The 13,439-nt window shown below is 42.8% G+C and overlaps 1 protein-coding gene across 3 annotated transcripts in view; it reads right to left on the bottom strand.

The window, feature by feature from the left end:
• Positions 1–13,439, bottom strand: part of LOC132392716 (SPATS2-like protein) — a 219,685-nt gene that overhangs the window by 134,776 nt on the left and 71,470 nt on the right. The window contains exons 3-4 of one of the 3 annotated variants that reach the window (XM_059966994.1): positions 11,608–11,647; positions 11,032–11,158 (exon numbers count right to left, since the gene is read on the bottom strand). The exons of 1 other annotated variant lie outside the window; for it this stretch is intronic. The gene's annotated coding sequence lies outside the window, so the exon portion shown is untranslated. Of the gene's footprint in view, positions 1–11,031; positions 11,298–11,607; positions 11,648–13,439 lie in introns of those variants that run through there. One more of the 3 variants, XM_059966993.1, reaches the window with a different exon arrangement.

Below are 13,439 nucleotides of genomic sequence, written 5' to 3'. Positions count from 1 at the left end.
TACTATATCTATATCCATCATAATCTTGTTTACGCTATTAAATCTCTTCTCATTCTTCTAAGCACTAAGGAATAAAGTCTTATCCTATTCAACTATTCCCTATACCTCAGCTTCTCAAGTCCTTGTAACACCCTTGTAACTTTTCTCTGCACTCTTTCATTATTATTTCCATCTTCCCTGTAGGTAAGTGACGAAAGCTGCACACAATAATCCAAACTGGGCCTCACCAGTGTCTTATACAACATCCTGTACTCAATACTTTGATTTATGAAGGCCAATGTGCAAAAGCTTTCTTTGCAATCCAATCAACCTGTGACACCACTTTCAAGGAATTATTGATCTGTAGTCCCAGATCCCTTTGTTCTACCACACTCCTCAGTGCCCTACCGCTCACCATGTAATTTCCTACCCTGGTTTATCCTCTCAAAATGCAACGTCTCATATTTGTCTGCATTAAATTCCATCTCCCATTTTCAGCTCATTTTTCCTGCTGGTCCAGATCCCACTGCAAGCTTTGATAGTCTTCCTAGTTGTCTACTAGACCCCCAATCTTGGTGACATCCATAAATTTGCTGATCTAATTAAACACATTATCATCCAGATCATTAATGTAGATCACAAACAACAGACACAGCACTGATCACAGGCCTCCAGTCATGCAGGGGAACACTCTGCTATCACTCTCTGGCTTCTCCCACAAAGTACGTGTCTAATTAAATTTACTACCTTATCTTGAATGCCAAGCGACTGAACCTTCTTGACCAACCTCCCAAACGGGACCTTGTCAAAGGCCTTGCTAAAGTCCATGTAGACAACATCCACTGCCTTGCCTTCATCAACTTTCTAGGTAACTTTCTCAAAAAACTCTACAAGATTGGTGACCTACCACACACAAAGTCATGGTGACTATCCCTAATCAGTCCCTGTCTATCTAAATACTAATATCCCTTAGAATATCCCTTTTTTGAGGATGTGACTAAACACATTGATGAAGGAAGAGCAGTAGATGTAGAGTATATGGTTTTCAGCAAGGCATTTGATAAGGTACCCCATGTAAGGCTTATTGAGAAAGTAAGGAGGCATGGGATCCACGGGAACATTGCTTTGTGGATCCAGAACTGGCTTGCCCACAGAAGGCAAAGAGTGGTTGTAGATGGATCATATTCTGCATGGAGGTCGGTCACCAGTGGAATGACTCAGGGATCTGTTCTGGGACCCTTATTCTACGTGATTTTTATAAATGACCTGGATGAGGAAGTGGAGGGATGGGTTAGTAAGTTTGCTGATGACACAAAGGTTGGAGGTGTTGTGGATAGTGTGGAGGGCTGTCAAAGGTTACAGCAGGACATTGATAGGATGCAAAACTGGGCTGAGAAGTGGCAGATGGAGTTCAACCCAGATAAGAGTGAAGTGGTTCATTTTGGTAGGTCAAATATGATGGCAGAATGAAGTATTAATGGTAAGACTCTTGGCAGTGTGGAGGAGCAGAGGGATCTTGGGGTCCAAGTCCATAGGACGTTCAAAGCAGCTGCGCAGGTTGACTCTATGGTTAAGAAGGCACATGGTGTAATTGGTCTTCATCAATCATGGAATTGAACTTAAGAGCCAAGAGGTAATGTTGCAGCTATATAGAACCCTGGTCAGACCCCACTTGGAGTACTGTGCTCAGTTCTGGTCGCCTCCCTACAGTAAGGACGTGGAAGCCATAGAAAGGGTGCAGAGGAGTTTACAAGAATGTTGCCTGGATAGTGGAGCATGCCTTATGAGAATAGGTTGAGTGAACTTGTCCTTTTCTCCTTGGAATGAAGGAGGATGAGAGGTGACCTGGTAGAGGTGTACAAGATGACGAGAGGCATTGATTGTGTGGATAGTCAGAGGCTTTTTCCCAGGGCTGAAATGGTTGCCATGAGAGGGCACAGATTTATGGTGCTGGGGAGTAGGTATAGAGGAGATGTCAGGGGTAAGTTTTTTTTACTTAGGGAGTGGTGAGTGCGCGGAATGGGCTGCCGGCAACAGTGGTGGAGGCGGATACGAAAGGGTCTTTTAAGAGACTTTTGAATAGGTACATGGAGCTTAGAAAAAGAGAGGGTTATGGGTAACACACACAAAATGCTGGTGGAACACTGCAGGCCAGGCAGCACCTATAGGGAGAAGTACCGTCGATGTCTCGGCCCGAGATGTCGACAGTGCTTCTCCCTATAGATGCTGCCTGACCTGCTGTGTTCCACCAGCATTTTGTGTGTGTTGCTTGAACTTCCAGCATCTGCAGATTTCCTCGGGTTATGGGTAAGCCCGGTAATTTCTAAGGTAGGGATATGTTCGGCAAAACTTTGTGGGCTGAAGGGCCTGTATTGTGCTGTAGGTTTTCTATGTTTCTAATACCTGTCAATAACTTACCCACTATTGATGTCAGTCTCACCAACTTTAATTCCTGGCTTATTCTTCGAGCCTTTCTTAAGCAAAGTAACAATGTTAGCTATCCTCCACACCTCCTGGTCCTCACCTGTGGCTAAAGAGGTTTTAAGTATCTCTGCGAGGACCACTGAAATTTCTGCATTAGCCTCTTACAGTGTCCGGGGGAGACCTTGTCAGGACCTTGGGATTTATCCATCCTAATTTGCCTCAAGACAGCAAACACTTCCTCCTTTGTAGTCTGTATATAGTCCTTGATCTCACTGCTGCATTGCCCCGTTTCTATAGATTCTGTGTCTGTCTCCCCAATAAACACAGAAAAAAATACATTTTAAATCTCCCTCATCTCTTCCAGCTCCACATGTGATGACCACTCTGATCTTCCAGACAACCAGTTTTGCTCCTTGCTCGCCTTTTACTCTTAATAAATCTGTAAAAGCCCTTGGGATTATTCTTCACCTTATGTGCTGGAGCAACCTCATGCCTTCTTTTAGTCCTCCTGTTTCCCTTCAGAAGTACTGAAGTAGGTAAATTATTGGAAGGAATACTAAGAAATAGGATCTACAAGTATTTGGAAAACAGGTACTTATTTGAAACAGTCAGCATGGCTTTGTGCGTGGTAAGTCATGTTTAACCAATCTATTAGAGTTTTTCAAGGAAGTTACGTGGATGAAAGGAAGGCAGTGGATGTTGTATACATGGACTTCAGTAAGGCCTTTGACAAAGTCCCGCATGGGAGGTTAGTTAGAAAGATTCAGTCTCTAGGTGTACATGGAGAGGTAGTAAATTGGATTAGACATTGGCTCAATGGAAGAAGCCAGAGAGTGATGGTGGAGGATTGCCACTCTGAGTGGAGGCCTGTGACTAGTGATGTGACACAGGGATCAGTGCTGGGTCCATTGTTATTTGTCATCTATATCAATGATCTGGATGATAATGTGGCAAATTGGATCAGCAAATTCGCTGATGATACAAAGATTGGAGGTGTAGTGGACAGTGAGGAAGGTTTTCAAAGCTTGCAGAGGGATTTGGACCAGTTGGAGGAATGGGCAGAAATATGGAGATGGAGCTTAATGCGGATAAGTGTGAGGTATTGCACTTCGGAAGGTCAAACCAAGGTAGAACATACAAGGTAAATGGTAGGACACTGAGGAGTGCAGTAGAACAGAGATTCAGATTCAGTTTATTGTCATTTAGAAACCACAAATGCAATGCAGTTAAAAAATGAGACAACATTCTCTGGAATGATATCACAAAAAAAGCACACGACAAAACAGACCACACAAGAAAAACCACATAACGTTTGGTAATCCCCAATCCAGAGTCTGGAGAGGGATCTGGGAGTACAGATACATAATTCCCTATAAGTGGCATCACAAGTAGATAGGGCTGTAAAGAGAGCTTTTGGTACATTGGCCTTTATAAATCAAAGTAATGAGTATAAGTGTTGGAGTGTAATGGTGGGGTTGTATAAGACATTGGTGAGACCGAATTTGGAGTATTGTGTGCAGATTTGGTCACCTAATTACAGGAAGGATATTAATAAGGTTGAAAGAGTGCAGAGAAGGTTTACAAGGATGTTGCCGGGACTTGAGACACTGAGTTACAGAGAAAGGTTGAATAGGTTAGGACTTTATTCCCTGGAGCGAAGGAGAATGAGGGGTGATTTGACAGAGATGTATAAAATTATGATGGGTATAGATAGAGTGAATGCAAGCATGCTTTTTCTACTCAGGCTAGGGGAGAAAAAAAAAGAGGACATGGGTTAAGGGTGACGGGGGCAAAGTTTAAAGGGAACATGGGGGGGGCTTCTTCATGCAGAGAGTGGTGGGAGTGTGGAATGAGCTGCCAGATGAAGTGGTGAATGCGGGCTCATTTTTGACATTTAAAAACTTGGACAGGTATATGGATGAAAGGGTTTTGGAGGGATATGGCCCAGGTGCAGGTCAGTGAGAGAAAAATGGTTTGGCACAGCCAAGAAGGGCCAAAAGGCCTGTTTCTGTGCTGTAATGTTCTATGGTACTCTCTTGCATTTGTTATACTCCTCAAGTACTTCATTTGCTGCTGCCTGCCTATACCTGCCATACATCTCCTTTTTCTTAACCAGGAATTCAATATCTCTTGACAACCAAGGTTCCCCAAATCTGTTATCCTTGCTTTTTTCCTGACAGAAACATACAAACTCTGTGCTCTCAGAATTTCACTTTTGAAAACTTCCCACTTATCAAGGACACTAACCAGAAAACAGCCTACCCAATCCACACTTAAAAGATTTTTTCTGATACCATCAAAACCGGCCTTTCTCCAATTTAGAATCTCAACCCAAGGACCTTCTCCATAATTACCCTGAAACTAATGGCATTACAATCACTAGATACAGACATTTGACAAACTTCCCTTTCAGCTCTTTTACAGTATGACAGCCCCAGCCGATAAGAAAGAAAGATAAAAGTCACCTGTTATCACAAACTTGTGTTTCTTGTAACAGTCTGTGACCACCAGCTACACTGCTTCAACAGGTGGGCTAAATAAAGTGTGGGTAGCTAGCAGGCTTCATACCCCAGTGAAACAGGGCCACGCCTGCCCTGGTGGCATGTGAAGTCAGCTCTGTCAGACGTGGTTGTGCGATGCTACACAGAGAGCAAAGGGACACAAGAAGTCATGGTTATCCACTGCAACCAAGGAAGACCCCAGTTTACGATGACTACTCATACCACTGGACCGAGACTTCTGAGGTCGAGATCGTGGAACTGTCCCAGTGCAATGCTTTTCCACTTAAAAAAACTTCTCCCACACACCGTCACTGTCAGATACAACAGACATCCAACAAGCTGCCACATCCTTTTGATTGACTGCAAGTGAACAAAAGTGATGCAGACACTGAGTGTAGATAATGGACTGCCTTCATTCAATGCCTTTGACAACTGGATCCTCCAAATCTTCATTTCATTGTAACATTCAAGATGATTGGTGATCCCTTCAAATTGGTGATCCACCAGCATTTTGTGTGTGTTGTTGTTTGAATTTCCAGCATCTGCAGATTTCCTCGTGTTTGAAGAGAATCCTGGCTATTTTCTCAATTTGTTTTTCTTCTTTAAGAATTGTCCCAAATAAATAATCGTCCCAATTAACTGGAGTTGACTGTATACACAACTTAGTCCTAGCGTGCTGGATCTTTCAATTCCTGAATTTTTATGTATGCATAACATCATCTTACCCCACGAACACACCACTATCTGCTCCTGTGCTTTGGTTCCCATCTCCCTGTAACTCCATCTTAAATCTATCCCCTCCTCATACAACGGGGGGGTGGGCCTGCAACTAGAGTGGCAGGTGCAAATCATCCCTTCTGTACAGGTCTCACCTTCCTTGTAGAAGAGCCCAATGATCCAAAACTCTGAAGCTCTCCCTCCTGCACCATCTCCTTCACCATCTGCTAAACTGTACGATCTTCCTTTCTCTGGCCTCACTAGCACAAGGCATAGGTTGCAATCCTGAGTCTACAACAGTGGAGGCTCTGTCCTAAACTTAGCACCTAATTCCCCGAACTCACATGGCAGAACTTCATTACTCTTCTTACCTGTGTCATTGCTACAGACGCAGACATGGACCACAAACTTTGGCTGCTCCCCCTCCTACTTAAGAATGCATTTGATTCAAGATGTCCTGACTCTGGTACCCAGGGGAGGGGGAGCACACCCTTCGGGAATATCATTCTCATCCACAGAGCCTCCTGTTTGTTCCCTAACTAATGAATCTACCTGATGCACCATCAATAACTCTCCGAGACGTGAGGCGAGATATAGGCTTTTATTGGCTGGGAGAAAGAACAAGCAGCAATTGACCACCACACAACATCCTGGAGACTGAGGAAGGATCTGTGGCTCCAATCACCTTTATACCGGGGTCGGTGGGAGGAGCCACAGGAGCAGTCAGTGGGGGGGGGGGGGGGGGGCGTGTGCAGACAGGTATACACATAGTTTACCACATCACTGCAGGTCACCTCTTCTCCCCCATCCCTTCTGAGCCACAGATCCAGACTCAATGCCAGAGACCTGACTGCTGTGGCTTTCCTCTGCAGGGTCATCCCCAGCAGTACCCAAAGCAGTATACCTATTGAGGGTTTCGGCCACAGGGTTACTCTGCACTGGCTGCTATCCCCTTTCCCCTTCCTGACAGTCACTCAGTAATCTGTACCCTGCATCTTGGGTGTACCTACCAGCCTGTCTGTCCAGTCTATCAACCCCTCAACTTCCCGAATGATCCAGTATTCATCCACTTCCAGCTCCAATCCAAAAAAAGCTGCAGCTGGGTGCTATTCTTGCAGGTGTGGCTGTCAGGGACACCAGAGGTCTCCCTGCCTTCCCTCATCCCGCAAGAGAAGCATTTCACAATCCTGCCCAAAATCCCCACTGCTCTAACTGTGCAATAAGAAAGAAAAAGAAAAATTAAACAAAAAAATTCCATCTTGCTGGTGTTCAACCTTCTCCGCTGCAACCTGTAGTGCTGCCTTTACAGTTGTCTTGGAGAATTCATGGCTATGAGTTTGAAATAATAAAGGAAGAGCAATGTCACAGAGGGTGAACTGTAATATTCTCTCTGGCATTAAGCTGATTGAATATTGCTGCAGCTGTATATATTCAGATGGGCCCTGAATTTCTCAGGTTTGCTTTGAGCTCTGTGGATTGTGGAGAGCTTTGAAGACATCAGATGTGAAATGTAACTGATAAATCACAGATATGCGTGATTAAATGGACAATAAAGCTGCTACTGAACAAATGTTTGCCCTCTTTCTTATCACTTTGAACATTAGGGAGCAGAGAGCCATTTTCAGCCATATAATTAATCTTGAAACCACTGATATGAATGAGAACTTTAAGCCACTTTCATTGAATTTAATCGATGCATACAAATTTTGAAACAGTAAGCTGCGGCACTGTAAGTAAAGACCGATGGTCATTAGCATAACGTCTGAGATTCTACACAAATTCTACACAACAGAAAGCGACTTAACACAAGAACATCACACAAGATGCTGGAGGAACTCATTGGGTCAGGCAGCATCTGTGGTAGGAAATGGACAGTCTACGTTTAGGGTCGAGAAGGATCAACTGTCCAATACCCTTCAGAAACACTACCACAGGTGCTATCTGATCCACTAGCATCCAGTGTGTTGCTCCAGACTCCAGCTTCTGCAGTCTATTGTGCCCTGAATTGACACAAGGGGTCTGGAAATTGATGAATATATTCATACATAGAATTATTGGAGGTTCCCAATATGTACATGATTGACCATCGGCAGAATCCTGATAAGACACATGTCCCCACCATGCTATCTTCTTGTAGCTACCATCAGCAGAAGGGTCAGAAGCTTGAAGTCCCACACCACCATGTTCAAGAACAGCTATTTCCTTTCAACTCATTTGTTTTTGAACTAACCTGCACAATCCTAATTACTATCCCATGATAACAACACTTGGACATAATGAACTACTTCTCTTTTTGTTCAAATCGGAATCAGAACCATGCTTAATATCATTGGCATATGACATGAAATTTGTTAACTTTGCAGCAGCACAAAACAATATATAATATAGAAAAAATAACTGAATTATAGTAAATATATTTTATTTCTGTTTCTACACTACTTAATTATTTTAACTATTTTACTAACTAAATAAGTAGAGCAAAAACAAATTAAAAAAGTGAGGTAGTGTTCATGGTTTCAATGTCCATTTAGAAATCGGATGGCAGAGGGGAAGAAGCTGATCCTGAATCACTGAGTGTGTGCCTTCAGGCTTCTGTACCTCCTACCTGATGGTAACAATAAGAAGAGTGCTTGTCCTGGGAGGTGGGGGTCCTTAATGATGGATACTGCCTTTTTGTCCTTTCTTTTGTAAAAATCATAACAATTAATTTAAGTTTTTTTGTGAATACTGATTATCTGATGCTACATACTTATAAAGCTGCAACAGGTAAGGTTATCATTACACCTGTGTATATATGTGATAATGTACTGTATATGAGAATAAACTTGACTGACTTTAATTAACACACACAAAATACTGGACGAACTCAGCAAATCAGGCTGCATCTGTGAAGGGGAATAAACCGTCAATGTTTTGGGCCTTAAGCCTTCATCAGGACTGAAGAGGAATGGAGTAGAAGCCAGAATAAGAAGGTGGAGAGATGGGAAGGAGTCCAGGCTGGCCAGTGATAGGTGAGACTAGTTGAGGGGGAAGGTAGGTGGCTGGAGAGGGGAGATGAAGTAAGAAGCTGAGAGGGGATAGGTGGAAGTGATGTAGTACAAGAAGGAGGAAGCTGAGAGGAGAGGACAGTGGGCCGTGGAAGAATGGGAAGGAGGAGGGGCATCAGAGGGAGGCAATGGGCAGAGGAGGAGAAGAGACTTAGTAAGAGGGGAACCAGAATGGAGAACAGAAAAAGAAATGACCAGAAATTGGAGAATTTGATGTTAGTTAGTGCAGGACTAATGAATGCAGCAAATGTTGTGGAATCATCAAAAAAATAGCCACCCACCTGAAATAATAATTAGTGAGATTATTGTGGAGTGAGTGAGTTCTTTGACCTCCAGGGAACTCAATTTTCCCAGTATTCCTGAGTGTTCTACTGAAGAAACTACCTTAAAGGCAGTACGGGTCGGTTTTGCGTAGGTAGGCAGCCTTTAAAATCAATAGCAACGCCTTGTGGCTATCCATTGTTGTCACTGAGTAGAGCACACCCAGGAGTCACTGGCCCAAGCACGGGTATGTGCAAATAGCCAGAATAGGAAAGGTACAGAAATCTCAAAGAGTTGTAGGATCAGAGGAAGAGATGGCAGTAAAAAGTGACAGTGCCATACAAGTGTCTGCAAACAAGGTGATTCCATACTGGATGATGGGTGAATGGATTCTGTGGAAAATTTGGATTCCACTTGGCCCCGGACCTCCCTGCTTCTTCTATTGTGACCTGGGATGCAAACCTCCACTGAGATGCCAGATCCCAGGTCATCAGCAAAGCCAATGGAAGCTCAGGGCCTCTCCCTTGGCACACAACCTTGACACCTCCAGGCTCACTGGCTGCCGAAAGCTTTCAATAATATGGAATGTCTTTGGTACTGGCAACCGCGCAAAATCATGTCAACACATGCTCGTAAAAGCTGGGAGATGGGAGGTCAACCTGGCGGTGGGGGGGGGGGGGAAACATTAAAATAGGTACATCTAAAGAATCTAATTGCAGAGGATGGTAGTTTCAACTGCAGGTAAGCTGAGGAAAGGGCAGATAAATTATGGAGCTTTGTAGATGTAGGTGTGTGACTGTGGCCAATAAGACAGGAATTGATCGCATTTTTATCTTTGGATATTGTTTACCCATTTTTAGTTGCCGTTACTGGTGTCTTTGCTATTAGTTTACTATTAGACTTGAAAGATTTAACTTTCAAAATGCAGATACAGCACCTTAAAGCAGACAAAGTTTCATCACCATGGATGGAAGTGTGGGAGGAGGGAAGGATTCCCAGCCAGAGTAGAGCATGAAACTTCCTCTGCCTGGTATCTTGTTAGTAAATGTACAGTCGCTGGAGAAAAAGTTTGAGAACCTAAGGGGAAGATTGTCATATCAGAGGAAATTGAGGGATTGCTGCGTTGTGTGTTTCGCAGAGATATGGCTAACTCAAGATGCCAGATTCGGAGATCAGACCCGGAGGTTTCTCGATACACTGAATGGACCGAAGTGCTGAAACAGAGAGACAAAAGGCGGAATCTGTGTTTCATGATAAACTCTTTGTGGTGTTCAGACACAGCGGTCTTGTCACACTCTTGTTCCCCTGATCTGGAATATCAGCAGCACCCCTATTTCTTAGAAGTCTGTGAAGATTCAATGTATCACCTAAAACTTTGTCAAACTTCAAATGATGTGTGGTGAAAAGTATATTACTGGTTGCACCATAGCTTGATGTGAAAATGCCTTGAATGGAAAAGCCTACAAACAGTAGGTGGATGCAACCCAGTCCATCATGGGTAAATCCCTCCCCACCATTGAGTACATCTACATGGAGCACTGTTGCAGGAAGCAGCACCTATCATCAATGGCCTCCACTGTTTAGGCCATGCTCTCGTCTCACTTCTGCCATCAGGAATGAGGTACAGGAGCCTCAAGACCCACACCACCAGTTTCAGGAAGAGTTATTACACCTCAACCATCATGCTCTTGAACCAAAGGGAATAACTTCACTCACCCCATCACTGAACTGTTCCTGCAACCTATGGACTTGCTTTCAAGGACTTAATCTCATGTTCATGATACTTATTGCTTATTTATGCATTACTATTGTTCTTATTTCTTATTTTTCTTTCTTTTTGCATTTCCATAGTCTGTTCATCTTTGCACGTGGGTGGTTTGACTGTCCTGTTGAGTATGGTCCTCGATTGATTCTATTGGGCTTCTTGTGTTTACTGTGAATGCCCACAAGAAAACAGATGTATATGGCAACAACTGTGTACTTTGATAAACTTCCTTTAGCGTTGAGTGAAACCAAACTATAAGGGGCAAATGGAACTCTGGACTAATTTGCTACTTTCAATACAAAATTACTTAAAAGGATGTGAATATTTATCAGCTCACCTGTAGGTGTGATATTCTTCAGTCCAAAACAGCGACTGCTGACTCTTTTCCACGGATGCTGCCTGGTTGCCGCATTCCTCCAGCATTTTGTGTGTGTTGCTTTGGATTTCCAGCATCTGCAGAATCTCTTGGAATTGATGCTGCTATTAGATGCTGCTGTTTTATGACTATTTACACTAAAAGTTCTCTGCTTACTTTATTGCACTTCATACCTTGTGAAAACTTACTCCAATGGAAAGCTGTAGTTATAGCCCAAGTTCAGCTGAAAATCTAATTATACCAAGTTCTCACTAGTAAACCTAGATTTTTGATTTTTTTTCATAGATTAGGTAATGCTAAATAGATTTAAGTATACACATTTTATAGTAGAGCCATACACTTTTACAAAGTGAAAAGAATTCTTCTATTTTATATTCCCATATAGTTTAAAATGTTCAGGTAAGTATCACACATATAAAATTAACAGGTCTAAAGGACCAGAGCAGATAGAAATTATGAGTCCATATACTCATGTAACTAAAAGTTAGGTTTTTCATGCATTTGCTGCACCCAGTTTGAAATAAAGGTTAAGCTCACATCAATTGAAGTAACTTCATCTTAACTGTATCAGCAAAGCCTGCAAGCAATAGATAATAACAGAATGCATTAGATCACTGCTCAAAGTTCAAAGTAAATTTTATTATCAGAGTGCATACAGTATATGTCACCATATACATCTCTGAGATTCATTTTCCTGCAGGCATACCCAGCAAATCTACAGAATAGTAACTATAATAGCATCAATAAAACCAGCCAGAGTGCAGAAGACAACAAACTGTGCAAGAGCAAATATAAATAAATAACAAGAAAATGAAATAACAAGATAGAAAGTCCTTAAAGTGAGATCATTAATAACAAGATAAAGAACACCTCTGAGGATATGAAAGATTTATAAAGATAACAGCTTTGGGGTTTCTTTCCCAAACCTACACTCTCAAAATTTCTCTTTCTTTTCAACACCAGTACCTCTAGATGCCCAATATAAAATCTATGTCATTAATAAGCAATAGAACTCATGCAGGGCAAATATAAATAGTTAATTGCCTTAGACTTATGAAATCAATAGATAGGAGATTTATTTTTGTTGCCTGCTTTACACACGTTCAAACTAATCCTGCCAAAGGGTTTTGGCCTGAAACATCGACTGTACTTTTTTCCATAGATGCTGCCTGGCCTGCCGAGCCTCCAGCATTTTGTGTGTGTTGCTTGGATTTTCAGCATCTGCAGATTTTCTCTTGTTTGTGATCCAAATTAATCTCCCTTACTTGCTTTGTCACACAATACATGGTGGGGTTCTTCTAAAATATTATTGTATTGAACTCAATGGATACAACACCCATACACTAACACATCATGGGGATAGCACACATAAACGAAGGATGAAATATCTTTCTGTATCTCTAGAAAAAGAAACCCAAACTGATTACACAGTGAATGACCTTCTCGTCAAGTCATTTTTATTGTCATTTTGACCATTACTGCTGGTACAGTGCATAGTAAAAATGAGACAACGTTTTTCAGGACCATGGTGTTACATGACACAGTACAAAAACTAGACTGAACTACGTAAAAAACAACACAGAAAAAAGCTACACTAGACCACAGACCTACCCAGGACTGCATAAAGTGCACAAAACAGTGCAGGCATTACAATAAATAATAAACAAGACAACAGGGCAGTAAGTTGGTGTCAGTCCAGGCTCTGGGTATTGAGGAGTCTGATAGCTTGGGGGAAGGAACTGTTACATAGTCTGGTCGTGAGAGCCCGAATGCTTCAGGGCCTTTTCCCAGACGGCAGGAGAGAGAAGAGTTTGTATGAGGGGTGCATGGGGCCCTTCATAATGCTGTTTGCTTTGCGGATGCAGCGTGTAGTGTAAATGTCTGTAATGGCAGGAAGAAAGACCCTGATGATCTTCTCAGCTGACCTCATTATCCGCTGCAGGGTCTTGCGATCCGAGATGGTGCAATTTCCAAACCAGGCAGTGATGCAGCCTCTCAGGATGCTCTCAATACAACCCCTATAGAATGTGATGAGGATGGGGGAGGATGGGAGATGGACTTTCCTCAGCCTTTGCAGAAAGTAGAGACGCTGCTGGGCTTTCTTTGCTATGGAGCTGGTGTTGAGGGACCGGGTGAGATTCTCCGCCAGATGAACACCAAGAAAATTTGGTGCTCTTTACGATCTCTAGCGAGGAGCCGTCGATGTTCAGTGGGGAGTGGTCGCTCCTTGCCCTCCTGAGGTCAACAAACATCTCTTTTGTTTTATTCACGTTCAGAGACAGGTTGTTGGCTCTGCACCAGTCCGTTAGCTGCTGCACCTCCTCTCTGTAAGCTGACTCGTCGTTCTTGCTGATGAGACCCACCACGGT

Source organism: Hypanus sabinus, chromosome 4 (genome assembly GCF_030144855.1).
Source record: "Hypanus sabinus isolate sHypSab1 chromosome 4, sHypSab1.hap1, whole genome shotgun sequence".
Classification (NCBI taxonomy): domain Eukaryota; kingdom Metazoa; phylum Chordata; class Chondrichthyes; order Myliobatiformes; family Dasyatidae; genus Hypanus; species Hypanus sabinus.
This window is presented reverse-complemented; position numbering and strand designations above follow the sequence as displayed.